General features: G+C 43.5%; 2 long non-coding RNA genes across 4 annotated transcripts in view; one reads left to right on the top strand and one right to left on the bottom strand.

Moving 5' to 3' along the window:
- The window catches only part of LOC106510390 (uncharacterized), a 322,787-nt gene that overhangs the window by 182,986 nt on the left and 114,422 nt on the right, over positions 1-25,379 (bottom strand). For 2 of the 3 annotated variants that reach the window (XR_014804108.1, XR_002344177.2), the window contains exons 1-2: positions 9,216-9,358; positions 68-244 (exon numbers count right to left, since the gene is read on the bottom strand). This is a non-coding gene — a long non-coding RNA (uncharacterized LOC106510390). Of the gene's footprint in view, positions 1-67; positions 245-1,322; positions 1,365-9,215; positions 9,359-25,379 lie in introns of those variants that run through there. The other variant, XR_014804107.1, reaches the window with a different exon arrangement.
- LOC102160630 (uncharacterized) overlaps positions 6,160-25,379 on the top strand; it is a 55,253-nt gene continuing 36,033 nt past the window's right edge. Inside the window, exon 1 of the long non-coding RNA XR_303569.4 lies at positions 6,160-6,298. This is a non-coding gene — a long non-coding RNA (uncharacterized LOC102160630). The remainder of the gene's footprint in view (positions 6,299-25,379) is intronic.

Raw genomic sequence — 25,379 nt, 5'->3', positions numbered from 1 at the left:
ACAGAGAGAAGCCGGGGGGGGGGGGTCCCAAGAGAAAATGTTCATCAGTGATTAATTTTAACCTTACCATAGAATTCTTCTAGTCCACTTCTGCCTTGATTTACTGGTGAGGAAAAAGACAGCCTTCTCTAGGAATTTCCAGGTATTTTCTGCATCAAAGACAGTGTTCACCTTGCTCGGCAACTCTGCTGGATTTCTCGTGGCTGACCGAAGCCCGGTATTGATGAGGCTGTCAAAGCCACATCTAGGTACAGTGAGGAAAAGTACCATGATTAGCGATGTCTGCCCTGGGTAGAGGAGGGAAAATTGTGGATGGCATACCACCAGTTGTTCATGCCACCTGGCATTCATTCACTCTCCTCTTGGTAACTGAACCCAGATTCCCTCTGGGAAACAACTCGTCCTTCCAAACGAGCCCATATACTCTGGGCTCAGAGTAGAACATAAGACCAGATCTAAGCTAATCAGTATTTCCCGTTCTCTAAATCATAATGACAGGTTGATGGTGGTCAAATGACCCTATGAGAGCCAATAACACTTCAGTAGGGAATGCCAAAACAATGACTCTCACTTTTTTTCTGCAGGATTTCAGCTTGGAAGGATTTTATGGTCCCTAGTAAATATCTTGCCACCATGAAAGAAGTGAAGGAAGCCAGACAAAGATGATATTGCTTATACGTGGGATCTTAACACAAATGACACAAATGAACATTGATACAAGACAAAAATAGACCCACAGATAGAAAACAAACTTAGGGCTACCAAAGGGGAAAGGATAAATTAGGAATTTGGGATTAACATATATACACGACTATATATAAAATAATCAACAAGGACATACTGTATAGCACAGAGAGCTACCCTCAATATTTTGTAACAGACTATGAGGGAAAAGAATCTGAAAGAGAATAACTGGTTCACTTTGCTGTACACCTGAAACTAACACAACATTTGCAAGTCAACCGTACTTCAATTTTAAAAAAAGGATCTGGACCTTGTCTTCAATCCATCCACCTGGACATCCTCACTCCACACTAAGGAAGCACAGGGAACTATAGCCAGTTGCTTGGGATAGAACATGATAGATGATAATATAAGAAAGGATAGAGGGAGAGAGAGCGCGTGCACACTGGGCCACTTTACTGTACAGCAGAAATTGGCACTACATTGTAAAGCAACTATACTTTCAAAAAAAAATTTTTAGGCCAAAAAAAAAAAAAAAAAAAAAAAAAAAAGACGTGATTAGACAGCACAAGAAGAAATCCTAGACCATGAGGGTGTTCTTCTATTGAAGAACTTTGATATGATCAATGAATACTTACTGAACACTTGCCACTTGCTAGGTCTTGGTCAAGGATCCGAGTCTGCAGAGATGAAGATAAAATATAATCTCATCAGGGAGTCTGCCAGGTAGCACAGGACAATAATCTACCTTAGCCACCTGACAAGCATTCCACCTATGCCAATTCTGGCCCCGTGGGAGAAGCGGTATTCCCAGGACATCAATCAAGGATCCCTGCATAGAGATGGGGGGCATGCACTAGTGATTTTTTTTTCTTTTTTTTTACTCTAAATAACTATTTGGAGCACACACAGTACTCTGTATGGAAAGAGAAATCTCTTCTTTGCCTTTGCATCACAGAAATTGGCCTTGCCAAAGGGAGGATTCCCCGTGTGAACTGAAGGTTGGCACTTGCCGTCACCCTCTACATGGATTAAATCATGAGCCACTGCAGTTGCCGACCCACAGCACCCCCTGACCGGAGCTCAGGGTGGAAATCAGGAGTGAGGCACTCTGTGCTGCGGGAAAACTGGAAGAATAGGTCTTCAGATAGTTAGACATTTTCCGGAGAAGGTTTTACGTGCCCGATTCTTGCATCTCACATCTAGAAAAACACTACAATTCATGATGATGTCTGCTCCTTGTGACTTGTAGTAACCTTCGCGAGACGAGCAGCACACTTGTACACTGCAAGCACGGCTGCAGGCACCTCCGCTCACCTTTATCACACACACTGACAGTATTTCCCCCACCTCCGGGGGGGTGGTATTTCACTGTCATTTGCGAATGCAGCCATCTCCAAGGGTGAGCCCTGAGGGCTGTGAAAACTCAGGATACTGGCCCCGATAGCTGAGATGCATATCAAAGGAATGATTTCAGTGAGCCCAGATCTCTTTTGTTCCTGCTACCTGCCCTTTGTCGCAAAAACTCCCATTTGTCCTAGCTCTCCCTGGCCTCCTACGAAAGCAGTTTCTCAGGGCTACCTGAGATGCTGTCTCCTGGGCTGAAGTCCTAATTTCACACCAAATAAAACTTAATTCTCAACTTTCAGGTTGTGCATTTTTTTTTAAGTCACCCCCTGGCAGGTTTAGGTTTGCTTCGGTCTCACCATGCCTTGTTGTCAAAGGTGCCAATATCGGAGGCTCTCCCTAAAGAGACTATGAAGACCCTATACCTTTATAGCATCGCCATGCAGGAACCCCATCAAGACCGAAAGAAACAACAGCTCTCTTTAACACTTCCCTAGATGCACGCCAGTCGACACTCCTGACTCCCTAAAATAAATCTCCACCCCACATCCTTTTCCTGATCACCAGACTCGGAACGATGACTGGACACTCTGCTTGTTATAATACGAGTATTTAAAGCACACTCTGCCATAAACAGAATTCACTCTTTCTCCCCAACCATGCCTATCCCCATCTCAGTGACCAACCCTATTGTCCACTGGGTTGTCCAAGCCAGAAGCCTGGATCTGTCCTTGCCCCCACTCTATACTCACCGCCCCCAATTTCTAATCAAATACATCCTATTTTTTAAAACTGAAACATAGTGAACTTACCATATTGTGTTAGTTTCAAGAACAAGGCAAAGTGATTCAATTATACACATACATCTGTATTTTAAAAAAAATTTCCATTATAGTTTATTACAAGATTTTGAATATAGTTCCTCATGCTACACAGTAAATCCTTGTTGATTACCTGTTTTCTATATGATAGTGTGCATCTGTTAATACGATACTCTCAGGTTCCCCTTTGGTAATCATTAAGTTTGGTTTTTTTTTTTTTTATGTCTGTGAATCTGTGTCTGTTTTGTAGATAAGGTCATTTGCACTATTTTTTAGATTCCACACTTAAGTTATATTATATGATATTTGTCTTTCTCTGTCTGACTTACTTTCACTTAGTATGATAAACTCTAGGTCCATCCATGTTGCTGCAAATGGTATTTTTCATTCTTTTTATGGCTGAGTAATATTCATATAGATATAGATAGGTAGATAGATAGATAGATAGATAGATAGATAGATACATCTTCTCTATCCATGCATTTATTGATGGACACAGGTTACTTCTATGTCTCAGCTATTGTAAACAGTGCTACTATAAACACTGAGGTGCAGGATGTATATATATGTATGTATATATACTCAAAACATTTCATGTAGAACTTGAAAACTATAATTTCTGAATTCAGTGCCTCTCATGGTGGCTGCCCAGCTACAGTAAGTCACATGCATTTTCCCTCTCGGGGCCCTGCCCATGGTGGTGGCAGGCCCCTAGAAGCCAGGTCTGTGCTGTGCCGTCCTGCACGTCTAACCCTAGTCTTTGATCCAAGATAAACACTGACTCGCATTGGCCCAATAAGACTTTTTCTCCCAAGAACTGGGAATCTGGTGTTAATCTAGTGTCCATAGAGCTGAGCCATTTTATATCACCTCTCAATTTCTGCAACACCTCACCTTCCCAAGGCCTAGCTGTTCAACTCTTCCTTGGAGCCTATGAGAATCTTCAGAACTATTTTAATAAATCTCTATTTTTTTTCAGGTTTTTTTGTTTGTTTGTTTGTTTGTTTGTTTTTTGTTGCACCCACGGCATGAGGAAATTCCTGGGCCAGGGACTGGACCCTCACCACGGCTGTAACTAGAGCCACAGCAAAGACAATGCCGGATCCTTAACTGGCTGAGCCATCAGGAAACTCGATAAATCTCTATTTTTTTCTCACATCCCTTTCTGTGACTTCTCATCAAGAGAATCTTCCTATTACAACAGCAATGTTACTGAAAACTATCAATAGTTTATTTTTCTTGTTAGTTCAATTTCTCAAAGGCTACATTCTCTATTATCAAGAACATTTTAGGGCGTTCCCATTGTGGTTCAGTGGCTTATGAACCCAACTAGTATCCATGAAGACATGGGTTCAATCCCTGGCCTCACTCAATAGGTTAAGGATCCAGCATTGCCATGAGCTACAGTGTAGACCAGGAGCTGCAGCTCAGATTTTATCCCTAGTCTGGGAATTTCCATATGCTACAGTTGTAGCCCTAAAAAGCCACAAATTTCAAAAAGAGACAACTTTATAAAACCTTTCTTGGGAGTTCCCTTGTGGCACAGCAGATTAAGGATCCTGGGTTGTTACTACAGCAGCTCTGATCACTACTGTGGTGTGGATTTGATCCCTGGCCCAAAAACTTCTGCATGCCAAAAAAGAAAAAAGGAAAAAAGAAAGCCTTTCTCAACCATCCTTACAGGAAAACATCTTATGCCCTGAAGCCTCACTTTAATGCTCTACTCAGGGCCTCTGCTGTGAGATCAAGTACAATCCTAAAAGAGGAATGGGGATAGATCTGAAAGATCTACAGGATCACCCAGGCCAGTGGAGCCATCCTATATAGAGCATCTCTGGCATATAATCTAGCCCTAAAAAAACTGAAAGATCATCATGTTCTAGCAATGACCAAGTATGAGCAAACTCAATTTTTTATTTTTGCTTTTTAGGGCCACACCTGCAGCATATGGAAGTTCCCAGGACAGGGGTCGAATTGGAGCTAGAGCTGCTGGTCTATGCCACAGCCACAGCAACACCAGATCTGAGCCGCATCTGTGACCTACACCACAGGTCATGGCAATGCTGAATTCTTAACCCACTGAGCGAGGCTAGGGATTGAACCCACATCCTCATGGATACTAGTCGGATTCATTTCCACCGCACCGCAACAGAACTACTGAATATTTATTTTAAAAACAAGGACCTCCCTAAAGAAATCTTCCCTCTATTTCTCCCTTTCTTTTTTTTTTTTTTTGGCCACGCCCACATGTGAATGTTCCCAGACCAGGGTTAGAACGTGTGCCACAGCAGTGACTGGAGTCGCTGCAGTAACAACAGCTAATCCTTACCAGCTGCACCACAAGGGAACTTGTATATCTTTTTAATAAATAATACAAATAAGATGAGATTAAGTTTTAGTAGATGTTCTGCCACAGTGTCAGACCAGAGGAATATACCTCTATCACCAGCAGCCAGCATGTGCCTGGTTTTTTTTTGAAGCCCACTTGTTGGCAGTTCTCATGCCTTCTATAGCAAAGGAACTTTTAACAATACTCCATAAGAGTAGCAATAGAGGAGTTCCCGTCGTGGCTTTGCGGAAACGAATCTGACCAGTATCCATGAAGACACAGGTTTGATCCTCGACCTCATTCAGCGGGTTAAGGATCTGGCACTGCCATGAGCTATGGTGTAGGTTGCAGACACGGCTCGGATCTGCTGTTGCTGTGGCTGTGGTGTAGGCTGGCAGCTGTAGCTCCAATTCAACCCCTAGCCTGGGAACTTCCACATGCCTCAGGTATGGCCCTAAAAAGACAAAAAGAAGAAGAAGAAGAAGATTAGCAGTAGAATGCACAGTGGCCAAAATTTCCCCCAGGCTTCATGAATGAGTGCATCTCTTTCTGCATTAAGGGTAGGAGTCCCATGGAAAGGGAATTTACCACAGTCTCCCCAAAGATGAGCCTGCTCTTTCCACTAAGACAGATCCCAAATGCCCAAAGCTTTGGAAACATTAATTACTCAGTGAAATTTAGGGAAGTGGGGGTTACCAAAGAGTTCCAGCAAATCTGAGTCCACTTCAGAGAACAGTGATCCTGGCTGCAAACCACGGTTTACATTCCATCTTCAAAGCGAGATAACACAAGAATGCCAAAAATTCAACAGAGCCTTCTCGAGTAACAATCTTGTCCTTGAGAGAGTATGGGATTCTCAGTGGTGGAATTTTCCACTCATTTATTCTTTCATTTTCCATCTCCCTTTGCCTTCAAGTGTCAGTTGGCTCCTCTCGGTCACAGCTGTACAAATCACAGGACTTTTTTTTTCCTTGGCAAACGACATATATATTATTCATCTATTGAGGGTTCTCTGAAGGAAATCCAACACAGACACAGTTGCATTTTCCAAACAGAAATATTTAAAGCTGCTTTTTCCTCACAAGAATCCAGAGAGAAGACTCTATCTATGATCTATGTAAGTACAAATTTTGTTGCCTATCAGAGCATGTAGGAATTTGGTTTTATTAAAATGTAGGCCTGCTTTTGCCCTGTTATGCATCACAGTACTTGTATATCATATGTAGCAAATTCAATGTTTTTATCAGTTTGCAAAGCCTTATGTGCCATAATAATACCAAGAACACCATGTGCTTCACCCCTCAAGCAAATATTGACTTCAAAGGACACTTTGAAGTGCTACCTCCTTGATAGAAAGCATGTAAGTCTTGCATTGCGGGATGTGTTTTGTTCTAACTGTAAATGTGGTGAGGCAGAAAATTCAAGCAGTGACTATACTTCGAGAAATTACCTTGGCCTCCAGGTTGCTGCCTGAACTAGAATGCAGGGTAAGGTCAGGGTGACCCTCATTTAGCAAGCTCTTCGGTTGCCAGAGGAAATGATCTGTGCCAAACTCAACAGGCACATGCCTCCCTATTTGACAAGCCAGTCCTGAGTCACAGAAATCCCATATGAAAGGCAGGAAGAAAATGATGTCCCAGGAGTTCCTGCTGTGGCTCAGTGAGCCACGAACCCAACCAGTACCTGTAAGGATACTGGCCTCGCTCAGGGGGTTAAGGATCCGGCCTTGCCTTGAGCTGTGGTGTAGGTCACAGATGTGGCTCAGATCCTGGGTGGCTGTGGCTGTGGCTGGCAGCTGCAGCTCTGATTCGACCCCTAGCCTGGGAACTTCCATATGCCACAGGTATTGCCCTGAAAAGTAAAAAAAAAAAAAAGAAGAAGAAGAAAGAAAGAAAATGATGTTGGAGTCGGTAATGAGATGTGTCCCAGCCTTGTGCACTGGCCACGACCATAGGTTCCTCATATGATATAAGGATGAACCCTTTTCCAGGAGAGAGTTCACACCCTGCTCTGCAAAAGCATCATGGGACACCCTTACAGAGCAGTGGTGAGAGAGACATCCTCCTGCTTCCCTATCTGCAACCCAGCTCTCCATGACTCTAAAGCCTTGAGTAGTAACCATCAACCAGTAATGAAAAACACTGAGCAAAAAAAAAAAAAAAAAAAAAAAAAAAAAAAAGATGTGAGCTCCAAGCTCTCCGTCTGAAAATAATGGATAAGCCATGAAGTCCTTCTGTACAGCACAGGAAATTGTATTCAGGCTCTTGGGATAAAACATGATGGAAGACAGTAGGAGAAAAAGAATGTATACATACATTTGACTGGGTCACTATGCTGTACAGCAGAAATTGGCACGACTCTGTACATCAACTATACCCTCATAAAAAAATATTTACAAAAGAAGATAAAGGTTACCTTATAAAAAAGGCAGTCATGGCTCTACATGCAAAACAGAACTTTCTCAACCTCTCACAGCCATCTCATTAACCAACGTTCTCTCATCATGAGTGATCATGGTTATTTAGAGTCAGAAGCAAAATATGGGGAGCTCTGTCTGCAGGCAAGTGGAGACAAGGCATAATAAAGGAAGAGCTAGGTGTGTGAGGAAAATGATGAAGTGGGCATATTTTAGTGCTTAATTCATAAGGAAGAAAATGCAACTCAAGCAAGAATTTAACCCCTTTCTGGCTGGAATATCAACTATACATGTAAACAATTATTTCTGCATCTTTCTGCGTCCATCTGCTCTATATGGTTTGAACTTGTCTTTTGCTCCAATACTGGGGTTTAGTTCAAGTCTTGGTAAAGGCACCTCATAAAAGCCTTTCACATAAAAAAAAAGGCACAAATTTCAACATCTTTAATTGTTTTTGAAAACTCATTGATTCTAAGTGGAGGAAGTTATAATTTGTGATGATTCAGTTCCGAGTTGCACCAAAGTGTACCACTGAACTCACAGCTGGGCTTCTCAAATGAGAGACGGAAAGAATTTCTGAGACGTTATACCTCAGGGGCGGCAAGGAGGGTGGCCCTCAGTAGCTGATGTTGAGAAAGACTTTAAATTCAAATAATTCAGGCCAAGAACACACCCCAACAGCATCACCAAGTGGGAAGCCTTATCTGTTCTTCAGAGGCTTGTACACACACTTTGATGTTTATTTGGTCATGTCACCTTCCTGTTTCCCCATCTCAAGTTGCCCTCACATTCATTTTAACCTAGTCTGTCTGTATAAATTCATTGGCACAAAGGAAAGAACTGTGGGATTTTGGACTTTGTCTTCCTTCATGGAGGATTTTGTATTACGTTTGAGGGAAAGATTTGCTAAAATGGGAGTTCCCCTCGTGGCACAGTGGTTAACGAATCCGACTAGGAACCATGAGGTTGAGGGTTCGATCCCTGGCCTCACTCAGTAGGTTAAGGATCTGGCGTTGCCGTGAGCTGTGGTGAAGGTCGCAGACGCGGTTGGGATCCTGCATTGCTGTGGCTCTGGTGTAGGCTGGTGGCTATAGCTCCGATTAGACTCGTAGCCTGGGAACCTCCATATGCCGCAGGAGTGGCCCTAGAAAAGGCAAAAAGACAAAAAAAAAAAAAAAAAGATTTGCTAAAATAAATCTTTTAAAAAGTAACATAGGAGGGAGGAGAGAAAGAGTGGTTGATGTTTCTCTGTTTTTTCCTAAGTTAAAATGCTTTGAAGGTTTGTACACTTAATGCTTATATATAAATTAAAGTCAAAATGATGTGTGGCTTTTGTTTATCCCTGGACATAGGGTAAGGTGGAGCAGAAAAAGGTAGAAACAGGTATGAAAAGACAGCCTCAGTTCACAGAGCATAATAAGGTAGCAGGTAAGAGGACAGTAGTACAAGAAAAAAATCCTCAAGATCTGCTAGTTCAACCTAATGGTATAAGAGCTGAGACACTGAGCATCGGTGGGGGAGGATCTTTGCCCAAAGACAAGAATGGGACAGCTGGGATGATTATAAGAAACCATTACCCATTTTTAATAAGAAAAGCAAAAACGCAAATTTTACTTACCAGCCATTTATTAGCTCTGTCACCTGGCGCAGGTTGTTTAACTTCTCTGGGGCTCAGTTTCATCATCTGTAAATTTAAGATGTAATGGCAGCTACTTCATAGGCTGGCTGGGAAAATCACACCGGTGAATCCTTGTAAAGCACCTGGAAACAATAAGTACTGATAAGCATCAATTGTTTTCATTGTTATTATTACCACTACTATTGTGAATTCAGCCAGGCCTTTCTCAAGTAAGTGAGGTTTTGTTGGTTGATGAACTGGAAAAGTCGGCCCACTACAGATTGGCATAGGTGTCAACATTTAAAGATACACTGAGGCAGAGCCTAGCTTCAGCTTGGAGCCAAACAAAGGAGCGGGGGCATGCCTAGAGGAGTCTCACCTCCATGAGTAATGGTCACTCATATTTAAAAACACTTAGGTAGCAACTTTCAAGTGGCATTAAAAAACAAAACAAAACAAAACAAAAACCCTCCATAAATGGAACTGAAAACCCAAATTTTTCTTGAGGCCCAGTTTTGATTTTTGAAAATCTCGACCAAGCCACTAACACATCTGGCGTCAATAACAATCTTCACCTGAATTGTTATAAAGATTAAATGCATTTGATAGCAACTTATGATCTATAAATTTTACAGAGAATCATACATTCTTAAAAACACAATGTATTACAATTACAAAATGTTTCTCTTATTTTGAAATCACGGGGAAAAAAATCATTCTTGGTTTCTTCCAAGGATTTAACATTGACCATGAAGATAGCATATGTGGTCAGAATATTCACGAAAAGTGTGTTTGAAAGAAAGAATAGTGAGCTGGGAAGCATGAAGGTTTGGGTCCCAGCCCCAGTTTTCCCATGGCTGCAGCGCACAGCTCTGGGCAAGTCGCTTAGACTTCCTGGCTCCCAGTTTCCTTTCCTGCAAAACACAGAGCGAATTAGATGATCTCTCCCCCTCTAATTCTATAATTCTAAATGTCATACATATGTTTGCACGAATCCATGAGTCACTAAAACCTGGTAAATTTCAGAAAATTATTTAATAAACAAAATGTCTCATAAGCAATTCAAGAGATCTTGGATCCAACTCCCCAAATATTGCATAATCACGTTTAGGCAAAGACTTCAAACCCGAGAAGAACATCTTGGAATTGGGCCTCTTTCTACCAGCATTCGAAATTCACAGAAGACAGTCCTGTGATCACACTCTCTCTGCCGGAAGGGCTCAGAATATCTGAACGTCTCTCATTAATAGGGCGGGGGCTTAATAGACAGAAACCATTCTGGCCTCTTTTCCAAAGGAAGTGAAAGCCTAAGACTTTGTTTTATGTCTAGAACATGTTCAGCATCTCAAAATGCTCTAGTAACACTTTTAGCATTTTTCCCCCACCCTCCTCATTTCTGATTTGATCACTGTGACAACTTTGGGCGGTAGACTGAATTGTTGGGTCCATTTTACAAATGAGTATCCTGGGGACAAAGACATAAAATAACTTGCTGCCCGCTTAGAGTTGATGAGCCTCATTCTTGGATCTCCCAACTTTCCCATGAAACCAGACCTTAGGCATCACGGAGTAACCTCCTCGTTAGGGTCCACCTGTCTGCCCCCAGAAATGCCTGCCTCGGCTCCCTTCAAGAGCCAAACCTCGCCTCCAACTTACCGCCCTCCCAGTTACTTCCTGGGAGCCCAGATAGAACTGAAGTGTTTCTCTGAATGCTTGAGCCCTTTTAAAGGACATCCATGGAAAAATAAAATCTCCAAGATAGAAACAATGGATTTATTGAAGAGCAAATCAGACCCTGTCTCCCAAGTCCTGTGGTTTCTCCCCAGAAATGGTTTTCCCGTAATTCAGCGGCTGCGTTGGGAGAGCTGTCCAGAACTCTTTCATCAGAGATATTTTTTCATCCTAAGATTCTGGCCATCTCTCAGTTTATTTTTAAAAGGGGGGAAAGGATGGATCATGTCCTAGAAGGAAAGATCCTACAAGGTTTTCAACATTTTATAGCCATGGGGATAATTAGGCAGATTGGAGAATGATAGCCCCTCCGTTAACTTGACTGAGGAGGGGACCAACTCCAAATCACAAACACAGGATTCTGAACCCAAAGTATAATTTCATGTAACTCACATCCAAGCCCCTGTGGTAGAAACAAGACCGTGATCTGTTTGAAGTGCCTGCTCTGGGCTTGGTTGGCAAATGGAATCCAGCAGAGCCAGTGGGCTGGGAACAAAAGATCACACAGAGATTAGCTCCACAGGAAACATGCCTGTGTTTGCATAATATCCATGTTTCCACCTTCCTAGCGGCTTCATTGCTTTTGTCCCCCAAACAGAGTGACAGCTACTCTTTGTGGCACATAGGCTCCCCCTGCTCCTTCTGCTGGTCCTATGAGAGGGGCATTATGGCCTCCCATCTGGCTTCTGAAGCAAAATAAACCCTTTGACTCAGTTTTCACCCATGATGGAAGAGACTGGCAGCCATGCACGTCACTTCACCTAATTCAGGTCCCCCAACAGAACATACTGTGGGCTCAGTGCCATGTGAGAGCCCTCAGGCGACCAAAATCTGAGCTCGGTCAAGTGAGTGATTGCTGGGAAGGGATTGTGGGGGGCTGGCGATGGGGGAGAGGACAGGTCTTCAAATTACTGTTTAGAATCAAACCTTTTATAACCAAAGTGCACCTCATGATCAAGCACAACATAGATATCAAACTTAACGCCAGATTTCTGCATCCCACTGTGGTACTTTCAAAAAAATATTTTTTTTAGGGAAAGAAAAGAGAGGTATTTTGAAGGTTCGGAAAAGGGATGGTTCTGAAGAGGATAAGTAACAATTCGTGAGGAAAGTGGCACTGGAAATGAGTTCTGAAGGTTGACTTTAAAAAAATGGGTAAAATAGTAATAAACACAATATATATGATACACAATTTTAAATGGTGCTATTACACATTACTGCCTAAGACAGGAAGAGGAGGTCCTTTCATGTAGGAACTGCACCAAGAGCAAATACAAGAGGCCTGGAAGCACCAGACCTCTGTAGAAACTGGTAAATACTTTCACATGTGCACTCCAAACCTTTAGTGAGCACCTACTGTGTTCCAGGGATGAAGCATAGGTGATACAAGGATTCTAAGGCACAAATGTCTGCCTCCATGTATCATGCAGCCTGGACGGAGAGGCCAACACAGTTGGCTCAGATTGTATGTGTCAGGTGGAAGCAGAAGATACAGGGTATACCAGGACCAGGTTAAGAGGGTGTTTAGGAGTTCTGGTTGTGGCTCAGCAGGTTAAGAACCTGATATAGGTCTGTGAGGATGCGGGTTCCATCCCTGGCCTCGCCTAGTGGCTTAAGGATCCACCATTGCCTCAAGCTGCAGCATACATCACAGATGCGACTTAGATCCGTATTGCCATGGCTGTGCTATAGATCTCAGCTACAGCTCTGATTGGACCCCTACCTCAGGATCTTCCCTATGCTACAGGCGCAGTCATAAAAAGGAAAACAAACAAACAAACAAAAAACCTCAGCTAACGGGGCAGTACGTATTTCAATGGCAAGAGAGGATTATTCAAGATTTGGGGAGTCTTCGCCGTCGGTTAAGGATCCAGCGTTGCTGCAGCTGTGGCATAGGTCTCAGCTGCAGCTCAGATCTGATCTTTGGCCAGGGAAATTTCATGTGCCATGAGTACAGCCATTAAAAAAATTTTTTTTAATTTTTAAAAATTAAAAAAATAAAAGATTTGGGGTTGAGGAGATATGATCTGGGTTGACTATGTGATTCATTTAGAGCAAATGCATAGGATTCATTCAGAACAGAAGAAATGAGGAAGAAAAACTGGCTAGGAGACAAAGCAAAGGTTCCAGGCAAGAGATAATAGGGCTCTGAATACGGCAGCCCTAAAGAAGAGGAAAGAATTTAAAAAAAAAAAAAAAAGAGAGAGAGAGAGAGAGAGTGTGACTCAGCTAAAACAAACAGTGTAGGACATTGAATTGTTTGAAAGAAAAAGGAAATATTTGCTATGGGCCATGCTGAGTTTGGGATGCTAGCAGGATGCAGAGAGGAGGAGCTTAGCCCACAGCTGGACAGTTGGGTCTGGGGTTTTCCGCTGCTGGCCGGAAAGACATGTTTCGGCACCATCCACAAGGCAGTAGCTGATAAGGCCATGGGATTGAACAAGATAGCTGAGGTAGCAAGTAAGCAGGGGGAGGAAGAAAACATCCCTGGGGAATAGGTATGTTTATGGGGTAGAAGGAGAAAGGGAAGCCCATGAAGAAGACAGGAGAAAGGAGAAAAGGGCTGAGGGTCAAGATAAGGCAGTGCCAGGGAAAAGGAGCAGGAAGACATTCGAAGGGGGACGTATCAGGAGTCAGATGCTAAGAGAAGTGGGAGGTACAGCCAGAGCTGGGATGAGCCAGTGCACAGGGGCCAGTGGCTGCTTTTGAGAACAGAAACTTCACAGAGGTGGAGAACCGAACCGTCAGCACCCGGCAGTGAAAAGGGAGCAAGTGAACAGCAAGGAGGGAGATTTTAGACGTTGGATGGAGGGATGGAGAATGAAGATGCACATGAGGAGAAACGGACTGATGACGGGCCAGGGGGCAAGGGAACCAGGTTCGCAGACAGAGGGGATGAAGCAGCAAGAAGAGCGTGTATTGCCCGGAGGCAAGTTGGACGGAGGACAGGGTGGAGAGGGTGGTGAAAACAGAGGTTCTCTCCCTAGACCGACTGGCCCACGCCACCCACGCCGAGGGCGCAATTACCACCTCTCCCTGGGGTGACTCACACCTCTCCATCTCCTGCCCTAACCCCTTCCTGAGCTCCTGATCTATATAGAATATGATCTACTAGACAACTCCAGCTGGGTTCAGAAAGTCACCTCAAACGCAACCAGCCTGCATCAAAGGCAAGATCTTTTCCTCCAAACCATGTTGCCTCCCAGTCCCTTTTCAACATGTGGTAGATTATCCACCGAATTGCCAAAGTCACAAAGTTAAAACTTACCTCGATTGCTCTCAAACCCCTCACCACCACTAAAGGGTTTTCATTTCCCTTCCCTCAACTGCTTTGGCCCCCTTCTAAGCTCCATACTACAGCTAGAGGGATCTGTTCAAAACTCAAGTCTGAGCATGTTCACCCCTGCTTAGAGCCTCCAGCGGCTTCCTGTGGGGCAGGGCCAGAATCTGACAAGGCTCCCCAGGCCCCGCATGGCTGGGCCCTGCCCACTTCCCGGCCTCACTCTGATCTCCGCCCAGCCTGCCTACCGCAGCACCCTCTGTGCCCCACACATGCTGTTCCACCTGCTTGGCATCCCTTCCCACCATTCTCGCCACCTGCTTAACTTCCATTTCAAGCAACATGGGAGAGAGAGTCCAAATGGTTAGGACTCCAGATTTTGCAATTTTTTTCTTCTTTTTATAGCTGCACCTGCAGCATATGGAAGTTCCCAGGCCATGGGTCATATGGGAGCTGCAGCTGAGACCTACACCAAGCAACGCTGGATCCCAGCCTCATGTGCAACCTATGCCACAGCTTGTGGCAACACCAGATCCTTAATCCTTAATCCGTGAGGCCAGGGATTGAACCCTCATCCTCAGAGAGACAATGTCAGGTCTTTTACCCACTGAGCCACAATGGGAACTCCTTGCAATCAAACTGAGTTCCAATCCCCACTCTTCTGCTCACAGCTGGATGACCCTAAACAAGTTACTTACTATCTCCAAGCCTGAATTCTCTCACCTATATATTAACGGGAGTCCATAATTCACCAAAAAAAATCCTTAAAAGCACTAAGATCAGGGCCTGGCTCATAGGAACCACTTGGTAAATGTCAGCCCATTTTATTATTCTTTCCAATCTTGGATCAGTCATCCCTTCCTGGAAACACCTCCCTGAACAGGTCACTGCCCCCCATCTGCACTCCCAGTCCCCTGCACCCTCCTTCCTTGCACCCATCACAGATTTCAGCTTGCATTCGTTGTGAGATTCTTAGATCACTTCTCCGCTCTCCATCAGGTTGAAGGCTCTTTGAGACTCCACCTCTTTTACTCATGCAAAGAGCCCAGCGCCTAGCATGCCTGACACAAAGTAGACATTCAACTAATACTTACTCAGTAAGTGAATGAACAAAAGAGTAAACAGACATGGCCCCACTGTGATTGGAGTGTGTAAGGGTTGGCACATCCAGCTTGTCCTCTATGGAACAATCTAGTATTTCGTCATGTAGCCATTTCATCCTCACTTTAGGGATGGCCAGATGAGCAGTGTGCCATCTCATCTGGGAATACTGGTACATTGTTATTGGCAACATGTATATGTATTTTTCATGGAGTTCCCTTTGAGGCTCAGTAGGTTAAGAACCTGACAGTGTCCCTGAGGATGCAGATTCGATCCCTGGCCTTGCTCAGTGGGTTAAGGATCTGGCTTTGTCACAAGCTGTGGCATAGGTTGCAGACGTGACTCGGATCTGATGTTGCTGAGGCTATGGTACAGACCTACGGCTGCAGCTCCAATTGGACCCCTAGCCTGGGAACTTCTATATGCAGCAGGTGAGGCCTAACAAGACAAAAATGTATTGTTCAGAAACCATATGAGTCTGGAGTAAAACTCCTGTGTGTGCAGGCCTCCTTCACCGAGGACATCTGGTATCTACGGTTGAGGCAGATGACGATGGTGACAGCAGTGATGACCACCTCTTCATTATCAAAGCTTATAACTATTAGTATGGTGTCCCAGAACCCACTGAGCCAGTACGCGGAAAGGACCGGACAGAAGCTTCTGAAGGTCATCGTAGAGGACAGATGGGAAACGTGGAGGGAGAGATCCATCTCCCTCGCCGCCTTTAGCCCATCTTCCTGTTCTGTGTTGTAGACACAAACACAGATGTCGAACTGCATCCCTCACAGAGCTGTGACCTCTGCAGCCTTCTGACTGTGAACGGTGACTTATAGTCTCGGAAAGCAGGTCACATGCTTCTGCAGCCTGCCTTCCTCCCACATCACCTTCCCTCTCATCTCTTCTAAGGAAAACTTTTTTTTTTTTTGTCTTTTTACGGCCACACCCACGGCATATGGAGGTTCCCAGACTAGGGGGCGAATTGGAGCGGTAGCTGCCAGCCTACGCCACAGCCACAGCCACAGCAACATGGGATCCAAGGCACGGCTTTGACCTCCACCCCAGCTCATGGCAATGCCGGATCCTTAACCCACGGAGCGAGGCCAGGGATCGAACCCACGTCTTCGTGGATACTAGTCTGGTTGGTTAACCACTGAGCCATGACGGGAACTCTGGAAAACATTTAATTCTAGGGGATGTTTTCTGAATAGTTTTCTTGGTGTCTGCTACTGGGCACATACTAAGTCCATGGAAATCATATACAATCCCAGACAGATCTGAGAAAAAGCAAATGGAAATTCCCTACAACTCCCCAGAGATCACCTTTACTACAGGCAAACCCTTTGAGTCATGCCTCCCTTGGCTTCTAAGACACCCTGTTCTTTCCCTTGGGGGAACACGAGAGCTTTGGGGTGACTGAGTGAATAGGTTCTTATCATAGTTGGAATACATGCTCTCATCCACGGCCTTTACTCTTACTGAGTAAAGGTAGCAGACCACAAGGCCCTACGTGCATTCCTTGTGCTTCTCATTAAATGGAGCCGTGGTTTCAATGCCTTGAGCATAAAATCTAAGAGCTCCGTACTCGTTACAGAACAGGGCAGAAAAACTGAACTCTTCAAAACACTCACAGATTGTGATCTGTCCCTTGCTCTCCCAGGACTGTTTATCTTCAGAGCTCTGTTTAGCCCCTGGCTGACTGTAGTTGAAACAGTAAAAGTAAGATTAACCACAATATGGTAACATGAAAACCTTTCCCTTCCAGAACTTCATGAATCTTTTGGAAAAAATCCATTATTGCCTAGAAATTCTATTATAAAAGCACATTAGGGTTTCAAAATGCAAAGTGGCTGGGGAAAAAAAAAAAAAAAAGGCTTATGTAGCAGTAGAAGCAAAAACCTGATGGGAGAGTCATGCCTATGCTAAGACTGTAACTATATGAAAATTAGGTAACATATTGACAGTAACTGGAAGGAAAAATTAAAACAGCTGGTTTGTAGAATGGCAAGATTAGAGATATGTTTTCTTTCCCTTTTTTTCTTGCTTGATTTCTGTTGTTATAGTATTGTTTGTACAATACACAGTTGTCAGCTCAACATTTAGATTATGCTTAAAATATTGTGGAAAAATCATAATTTACTTGTAGTACAGACATTAAAAATTATACCTCACCTTAAAATTGAGTATGGAAAATATGAAACTATTCTACCTTATTTTTTAAAGCTATTATTTATTCTACAAAACAAAATAGGGAACGACTTCTAGTATAATTGTTGAAATTGGTGGAAATGAACTGCATTTATCGCCTGCACTACAGGTGACAGCCTCAAAAATTTTATTTTCTTCAATGCGGAATGATAGGACAGAATAATTTTTTTCTTAAATTTTCTTTCTGCTTATCCTGTAGGCCATAAAACCTCTCTAGAAAAACTACTCTATGTTTGAAGAATTCTTAGTAAGACTAGGTCAGAAAATGCTTCAGCATACATTTGCCTCGTGACTATAAATGCTCACCGCCAGATTTGAAACACTGAATTACAGGTCTACAAATTCAACTCAGAAAATAACCACACAGTCCCATTTCTTAACCTGTTTCATTCAGTGCTTCACTCACAGGGACCTAATGCCTGTCAAAAACACAATGGGCTTCAGATAAATCTCACACTGAATGAGCTTTTCCTTCTGCCCAGAAAGTTCCATTTGCTTTTTAAATAAAATGATTCCTATCCATAGAGCTGGCTGCCTTTGCCCTCTGGAATGCCATGAAGAGGTTAAGAGAGTCTGTGGCTAGGGAGTTCCCATTGTGGCTCAGTGGTAACAAACCCTAGTAGTATTCATGAGGATGCGGGTTTGATCCCTGGCCTTGCTCAGTGGGTTAAGAATCCAGCGTTGCCATGAGCTGTGGTGTAGGTCACAGACATGGCTCAGATCCCACATTGCTGTGGCTGTGGTGTAGGCCGGCAGCTGCAGCTGTGATTCGACCCCTAACCTGGGAACTTCCATGTGCCACAGATGTGGCCCTAAAAAGCAAAAAGGAAAAAAAGAGAGAGAAAGCGAGAGCCTGTGGCTAGTTTGGATTTTATCTGTCTTAGAGCTCAGGCCTCTCCTTGTGTCCCTTCCACGCAAGTCAATCCAGTAAAAAGGTATCCAGCTGAGAGGCTTCCCAGAGCTGTTGAGTCAACAAGCTCTACCAGGAGGCTTCGGAAACACCTTATTGGCCCTTGAGTGCTGCATCTCGCCCAGTGGTTAGTTAGCACGGTTCATGCTGGACTTCTAAACAGTTCAATCAGGAATCGGCCAGACTGTGTGTTCCCAATCTTCCTTTGCACATGACTGGTTATATGCGGTAAGAGTTATCAGCTGCAAAAACAAATAAGGCCAACGCAAGAAATCTGCTGACCAGAAAATAAGTGACTCAATACTGGTAAACTGATTGCCACACTAAAGTTAATGAATTTGATTCTGGGGGAAGGGGAGTCACAGAATGATTTTTGAGAAGAACAGGGAGAATGTAACTTGGGTTTAAGATGAGAATTAAATGTAGAGGCTGGATGAAAATAAACTGGAGAGGGTAGAGGCTTGCTGGAATCAAGAAACAAACAGGGAGTTCCTGTTATGGCTCAGGGAGGTTAAGAACCTGACTAGTACCCATGAGGATGCAAGTTCAATCCCTGGCCTTGCTAAAGATCTAGCGTTGCCACAAACTGCAGTATGGGTTGAAGATGCAGCTCTGATCTGGCATTGCTGTGGCTGTGCCAAAGGCTGCCAGCTGCCTTTCGACCCCTAGCCCAGAAACTTCCACATGCCACAGATAGAGCCATAAAGAGAGAAAAGAAAAAGAGAGAGAGAGAGAGGAACAAACAAGAAGTTATTAGAATTAGATGAATTGGCTCAAACCAAGGTAATGATGACAGGCATTGAAATCAGATAGATAATAGACTAAAAATGGATCAGATGATGCAACAGATCTGATGCAGATTAATGAAGACAAACATTATGTAAAGATGAAGTTAAGGAAACACTAAAGTTGCTGGCCTAGATTATTAAGTTGTAGGTGGTATCATTAACGTAACCGAGGAAACAAGAGGGAAGGTTTGGGGAATGAGACAGTGAACTCAGCCTTAGATATGAAAGTTTGTGTTGTTGTTGTTGTTGTTGTTTTCTTTTTATGGCCACACCTGCAGCATGTGAAAGTTCCCAGGCTAGAGGTCGAATCAGAGCTGCAGCTGCTGGCCTGTACCACAGCCACAGCAATGCCAGTTCTGGGCCATGCCTGTGACCTACACTGCAGTTCATGGCAACACTGGATCCTTAACCCACTGAGCAGGGCCAAGGATGGAACCCACATCCTCATGGATGCTAGTTGGGTTCCTTACTGTTGAGCCATAATGGGAACTCCCCAAATCTGACTGTTTTAAAGTGTCTGTCAGACATCCATAGGGAACACTCTTGCTGGCCGTATAGAAAAAGTACTTAACAGGACAGACTTTGAAATTAAACCCACTTAAGTTGAGTGACCTTGGGTAAGATATTGAAGCTTTTGAGCCTCTAGTTTCTTTATCTGAAAAATGAAGAAAGCAATTACATGATGGGACTGTTGTGAATATTAAAGAAGAATGGAAAGTACTTATAGTACCTGAAACAGAACTAAAAAAAAGTGCCTATCCTTGAACCCCTGCAGTGATCTCTTCCTGGTTCATTCTTTATCTCCCTCAGTTCACCTCTGCATGGCAATCAGAGAGATCTTGTTATAATAAAAATGAGAGCCCCATCACACCTCTGCTTTTAGAGGTCTCAGCATTCCTATCCTCGAACATGACACTCTTACCCTAGCCTCAGGGCCTTTGCACTTGCTGTTCCCTCTTCCTGGAGTGCTCTTCTCCAGATTTCTCAAGGTTGGCCCTTTTACATCCGTTTGCTATTAGATTACGTGCTACCATCTTAGGAAAGCCTTGTTTTTTTTTCTTTTTTGGCTGTGCCTGTGGCATGCAGACATTCCTTGGCCAAGGACTGAACCCACACCACAGCAGTGACAATGCTGGATCCTTAACCTCTAGGCCACAAGGGAACTCCTCATGGAAGGCTTCTGATGATCATTTCTTCATCCACCTCAAGCACTCTACCTATTGTTATTCCGTTTTTATTTTGTCCATAGAAAATTAGCATTTGGAATGAAAAATTCATGTACATATTTACATTTTCTGTCTGTTCTCTCCCTTCAAATGGAATGTCAATTTCTTGACGCCTTGTATATCTTATTCCCCACTATAATGCCAATGCCTGGCACATAGTAGGATCTCCATAAATAATTGCTGAACGAATGAATGAATACACATGCAAGTATATGGATTCCCTAATTAAAAATAAGATTGGAAAGTCTAAATCAAAAACATAATCCAATGAGGTTCAGTTACTCTAACCTGGATGTTTCTCTGAGGTAAGCCAATTAACCTCCCTGGCCCCCACTGTCCTTCTCATTATAAAAGAGCCAACAATTGCCACTCTCTTGCCAAAGCCAAATGTAGTAAAGAATAAATAAGATGAAATCTGGCCTTTTACAAAGAGGAAGACACTATTTAACCCGCCATAAAGATAACAGGCACAGACCAAAGCAGCAGAATCAAAACCCCCAAAGTCACATCAAGTCACCGGACTACAAATCCCCAAAATGGCCCTGAAACAATAATCAGTCAGAATTTCCGCCAAGCTGCAGCGATAGCATAAACCCCAGGATCACAATTCAGAGTGGCGGTTCCTGAAATATCATGAAAAGCAAGGCCACTCCCCAAATGGATTACTGCTCACAAAGAAAATGCAGAGTGCCTTCTGCCACAGTGTGGTCAACACCTGGTCCCAGGGTCCTGGCTTCCTCTCTCTGTGGACACCACCTATCAGTGCCCCCCGGGTGCCCAGGAGCCCCCTGCCCGAGCATTCAGCCAGCACCCTCAGAAAATCAGCTTACTCTCAGAAAATCTTTTCAAGATATACCCAACCAAACTGAAGGAAATAGCTTAGTCTGGAGCTTCCTTTTAAGCCCAGCAAATGAAAGCTGGCTTTATAAGTAGGGTATAATGACTCAGCTCAGGACAACTCTGACCTAAGCACCATCCCTCTCCAGTTACGAGCCCATTGCCAGCTGTGAAGTCTTTCTTAGAACAAGAGAATCCAGAAAGCTCATCACATTTGGAGTAGGGATTAAGAAAATGGATTTTTCTCTTTTATTACTTAGATGGCCCCAGATTATTCCTGACTTTGTCACTTACCAGTGGTGTAATGTCAGGCAAGTTATTCTAAATCCTCAGGGGCTTCAGTTTTCAATTTATAAAATGAGGATAAGAATGCCTACCTTGGTGGAGCTCCCTGTTGGCCTAGTGGGTTAAGGACCCAGCAAGGCTGGGTCACTGCTGTGGTGTAGGTTTGATCCCTGGCCCACCCAGAAACTTTCACACGCTATGGGCATGGCCAAAAAAAAAAAAAAAAAAAAAAGTCTACCTTAGTGGGCGTGGTAAAGGAGATAAAGGTAGAGTAAAACACTGAGCATGCTCAATGAATCCTAGCTATTATTACTAATCAATATTATTAATCAATAGGTGATAATTAATTGTTAATAAAATATCTGAGTTCAAGTTCTTTCCTTTTTATTCATCAGCACATATTTATGGAGTATCTACTTGATGCCCAGCATTGTGTGAGGTGCTGGAGATGCACCAACAAATCTGGGAGACTGACCCCTGTCCTCGTGCCATCCGCAGACTTGTAAATAGGCAATTACAGGGGGGCAAAGGAAGTGCTACCATGGGGAAGGCTCGGAGTGCACTGAGAACATGGGCCAGGGGGTCATGGAAATCTTCTTGGAGGAAGTGATGCTTAAGCTGTATCCCGAGGATGTCATCCAAAAGCTGGGGAGGATGGAGCAAAGTAAATCCTATGCAGAAGAAACACTCTTCACCGATGCTAAAAGAATAGATAGCACGGCACTTCTGAGTTGATGAAAATAGGTTTGAGCAAGGCATGTCAGGCTGGTAAGAAGGGTCCTAGCAAGTCTTTGTGAAAGAGTTTGTGCTTTCATTTGAGAGTCCTGGGGAACACAGTAAGATTTTAAGCCAAAGAATGGCATGGTTGCAAGTGTATTTCAGAATGACCAGTTTGGCTGCCATGTGAAGACTAGATGTAGGCAAAAAAAAAAAAAAATCAGTCTATGAATCCAGAAAATATCCCACACGGATGTGGGGAAGTGGACATATTCTAGAGGTACTGAGAAGGACAATGACAGGACTTGGCAATCAGCAGAGTGGGGGAGCGGGAGGGGAGAAAGATGGATGGCAGGCTAAGTGGTGGTACCACTCACTGAGGTAGGAAAGACAGAGGAGGCAGACCTTTTGGATGTTCTGTACAGAATAAGCTGAATTTGAAATGCCTGCAGGACCATCAGGGGGAAATATTCATCAATAAGTTGGTTAGTAAGGCTTGAACATTTTCTTATCATCACCATTATTATCACAGCTACCTTCCTTTAGTACCTATTCACTGCCACTGTGATCCAGCTTCAGAGGACTTCTCTTCCTTGGACATACCCAGCTCATTTCCACCAACAGGCTTTTGGACCTGCTGTTCTCTCCAGTGGGGATCCTCTTCCCTCATGTGGCCAAATGTAATTGAAATTGTAATTCAGACGTCAACTAAGACATGACCTCCACAGAGGGGTCGTCTCTGACCATCCAACCCAAACTCACCCCATCCTAAATAGCATCATCACTGCCCTGATAAGAGATAACTATCAGAAATGATCTTGTTCTTTTATTCATTTACTTCTTCCTTCTTTGTCACCCGCACTCTAGAATTGTTGTTCAATGCCACAGCCACTGGCCACACGTGGCTTTCTAAATTTAAATAAAATGAAATAAGATTTGAAAATTCAATCCCTCTTGGCACCAACCACATTTCAAAGGCTAAAGAGTGGCAGGTGGTTAGTGGCTACCATATTGATACATACAGATAGACTATTTCCATCAGTACAGAAAAATCTAATGAAAAGCTCAGCTCTAGAAAGAAAGTTTCATGTGGCCAATGCTTCTATATCCTCAGAGCCTAGAAGAATGTCTTATTTTGTATCAATTTTTTTGTTATATTCCACATATAAGTGTTATCATATGATATTTGTCTTTGGCCTACTTCACTTAGTATGGTCATCTCTAGGTCCATCCATGTTGCTGCACATGGCATTATTTCATTCTTTTTTATGACTGAGTTATATTCCATGGTATAAATATATCACATGTTCTTTATCTATTCATCTATCTACAGACATACAATGTTTTCTAAACTGTAAGCCATGTTTCATTTGAGGTTTGGGAAATTTAGCAGATAGTGACCAGTATGAGTTTGTGAAATAGAATAGAAAATAACAAAGCATTTCACATTAAATATAGGGAAAGTAAGAATCTCTCAAAGAAAATTTGCTTCTCTGGAGTTCCCGTCGTGGCGCAGTGGTTAACACATCTGACTAGGAACCATGAGGTTGCAGGTTCGGTCCCTGCCCTTGCTCAGTGGGTTAACAATCTGGCGTTGCCGTGAGCTGCGGTGTAGGTTGCAGACACGGTTCAGATCCTGCGTTGTTGTGGCTGTGGTGTAGGCGGGCGGCTACAGCTCTGATTCGACCCCTAGCCTGGAAACCTCCACATGCCGCAGGAGCGGCCCAAGAAATAGCAAAAAGACAAAAAAAAAAAAAAAAAAAAGAAAGAAAGAAAAGAAAATTTGCTTCTCTGTATGTATGTTCCAGGTGGCATTATAAATTATCCTTCTTGGAAGTTCTCATCATGGCTCAACGGTAACGAGCCCGACTAGTATCCATGAGGATGCAGGTTCAATCCCTGGCCTCACTCAGTGGGTAAAGGATCTGGCATTGCTGTGAGCTGTGGTGTAGGCCAGCAGCTACAACTCCAATACAACCCCTAGCCTGGGAACCTCCATATGCCATGGGTATAGCCCTAAAAAGCAAAAAAAATAATAATAATAATAATAATAAAATAAATAAAAATAAGAATAAAAAATAAACTATCCTTCTTATTGTATGTCATAGTCAAAAAATAGCTTGTACGTAGTAGCTGTAACATAATATGTGCTCAAATCATTTTTAAATTTTTTTTTTTTGTCTTTTTGCTATTTCTTGGGCCGCTTCCACGGCATATGGAGGTTCCCAGGCTAGGGGTCGAATCGGAGCTGTAGCTGCCGGCCTACGCCAGAGTCACAGCAACCCGGGATCCGAGCCGCGTCTGCAACCTACACCACAGCTCACGGCAACGCCGGATCGTTAACCCACTGAGCAAGGCCAGGGACCGAACCCGCAACCTCATGGTTCCTAGTCGGATTCGTTAACCACTGCGCCACCACGGGAACTCCATTTTTTTAAATTTTTAATCAATCATTTATAGAGTTTATCCATTTAAACTGAATCCCGATGCACACCCCCGTGAGGTGGGAATTACTATGCTTAAAGTTGAGAAGACGCAGGTTATGAAAGTTAAATGACTTGTCCAGATGACGCAACTTAAAAGGGTTGGAATGAAGTATCAAATTTGGGTCTGGCTGACTCTAAATACTGTGATCTTAACCATGGATGTGGCTGGAAGAGATGAGGTGCTTGGGGAGGACCAGAAGGGAATCTGACATTGGGAGATGAGCGAAGGAGGAAAAGCCTGGAAAACAGGAGCCTCAGGAAGGAGGCTGAGCCTGTGGGGAAGGAGAGAGTGGTCCATGCTACCAGGGAAAGAAAGTCTGGCAATTTCAGTGACGATAGCATGAGATTCTCATACTAAGTGAAGTAAGTCAGAAAGAGAAAGACAAAACCATATGATATTACTTATATGTGGAATCTAAAACATGGCACAAATGAACCTGTCTGGAGAACAGACATAGAGACCAGACCTGTGGTTGACAAGGGGGGGGGGGGGGGATGGACTAGGAGTTTGGGGTTGGTAGATGCAAACTATTCCATATACATAGATAAGCAACGAGGTCCTACTGTATAGCACAGGGAACTATATCCAATCACCACT

Source organism: Sus scrofa, chromosome 5, assembly GCF_054392235.1.
Source record: "Sus scrofa isolate SSC_HxYL_T2T_F1_AM1 chromosome 5, Sscrofa_HxYL_maternal_Yorkshire_Landrace_v2.0, whole genome shotgun sequence".
NCBI classification, from domain to species: domain Eukaryota; kingdom Metazoa; phylum Chordata; class Mammalia; order Artiodactyla; family Suidae; genus Sus; species Sus scrofa.
This window is presented reverse-complemented; position numbering and strand designations above follow the sequence as displayed.